This window comes from Oreochromis niloticus, linkage group LG22 (genome assembly GCF_001858045.2).
Source record: "Oreochromis niloticus isolate F11D_XX linkage group LG22, O_niloticus_UMD_NMBU, whole genome shotgun sequence".
NCBI classification, from domain to species: domain Eukaryota; kingdom Metazoa; phylum Chordata; class Actinopteri; order Cichliformes; family Cichlidae; genus Oreochromis; species Oreochromis niloticus.
The window spans coordinates 31,315,245-31,316,757 of NC_031985.2; the positions used below are offsets into that span (position 1 = coordinate 31,315,245).

The 1,513-nt window shown below is 42.2% G+C and overlaps 1 long non-coding RNA gene across 1 annotated transcript; it reads left to right on the top strand.

The window, feature by feature from the left end:
- Positions 1-552: 552 nt before the first annotated feature.
- Positions 553-973, top strand: LOC112843431 (uncharacterized). The gene is made up of 2 exons (XR_003215754.1): positions 553-584; positions 737-973. It is a non-coding gene; the product is annotated as an uncharacterized LOC112843431 (long non-coding RNA).
- The last annotated feature ends 540 nt before the right edge of the window (positions 974-1,513 follow it).

Genomic DNA, 1,513 nt, shown 5'->3' on the forward strand with positions numbered 1-1,513 from the left:
ACATGGCAGAACCAAAGAAGCCAAAGGTCGAGTGAATATTTCTTCAAAGAATTCAAGGGGAAGTGTGTCTGTTTGATCTGCACTGAAACTGTGGCAGTTATGAAAGAGTATAATGTACGACGTCATTATGAAACCAAACATCAGGCCTATGCATCCTACACTGGTGCTGAGCGAGAGCAGAAAGTAAAGCAAAGGGTAGCTCTCCTGCAGGGTCAGCAACAGTATTTTTTTTTTCGTGCTCAAATTGTCCAGGAAAAGGCTCCAATAGCAGCTATGAGGTCGCCCAACTCATGGCAAGACATGGCAAGCCTTTTTCAGATGGAGACCTCATAAAACGCTGCCTCGTTAAAGTCACCGAAATAATGTGCGCGGAAAAAGTGCAGGACTTCAACAACGTCAGCATGTCCAGAAATACAGTTGTGCCACGCATTGAAGACTGTCAGCCAACATTAAACTGCAGCTGTCTGATAAAGCTGTGCTTTTGATTTTTACTCCATCGCATGCGATGAGAGCACTGATGCCACAGACGCCGCACAGCTGCTAATGTTTTTTGCGGGGAGTGGACGAGAGCACGAGCGCTTTAGGTGAGTAAAAATATATTCCACAGTACCCGTGTGTTAATAAGCATGCATGTGCAGGTACACATGCTTCAAATATCAATAATGCGCATCAATTCTGTCACTACCCTGCTTTTGCGCACCACTTTCTTATATGCGTTTTTCTTGTTAACACACAGAGTACACACCGCTGTGCACAGCGCACGCACACGCAAAGTCAGCTGATCTCATCTGATGCAGATCTGCTCCTTGATCAAGTGACATTTGTCCGGATTTTTGCCACGAGTGGCGTCGGACCAGCACCGCAGCTGGATGGCCCGATTTACATACCCAGCGCAGCTGATACTCCAGAATAATTTACTAAAATTATATGGACTCATGTTATTAAGTCCAGTTCAGTCTGTTAATGTTGATAACCGTTTCAAACGAACGTTAATAGGTGTGTTGCTAAGCCTAAGTACTTAAATAACAAGCTTGAAATGTCCCCGTCCCATTTTCCCCTTTATTGTTTTTTCTCTGTGCTGTAAATCTTCTGTCCAAGAAGAAATCTGCTGCTGTTCTGAGAATGAGCTACCAAAGCTTTTTCTGAATAAATCAATAAAGATCCATTTATGGAAAGCTGTGATGAAGGCAGTTTTGTCTTTAATTCAACAATATAACACATTTGACCACTTTTAAGTGATTTTTAATACAGTAAAGTTAAGGTTATATACCTAATTTCTAGTAAGTGGCCCAGCCCCTCCTATATTTTTATGTATGTGGCCCTCAGCGAAAAAAGTTTGGACACCCCTGTCCTATATACTGTCTATGGTTGTATGTGGAAAAAGTTACTAACAGGCAGCTAGCATGAAAATGGTAATTAGAGTGGTACTTAAAATTACCATTCATGCACTCCCAGACAGCAATACAGCACTTTATTCTATGCCTTTTAGTACTACTTCAAGCCGATGCACTGG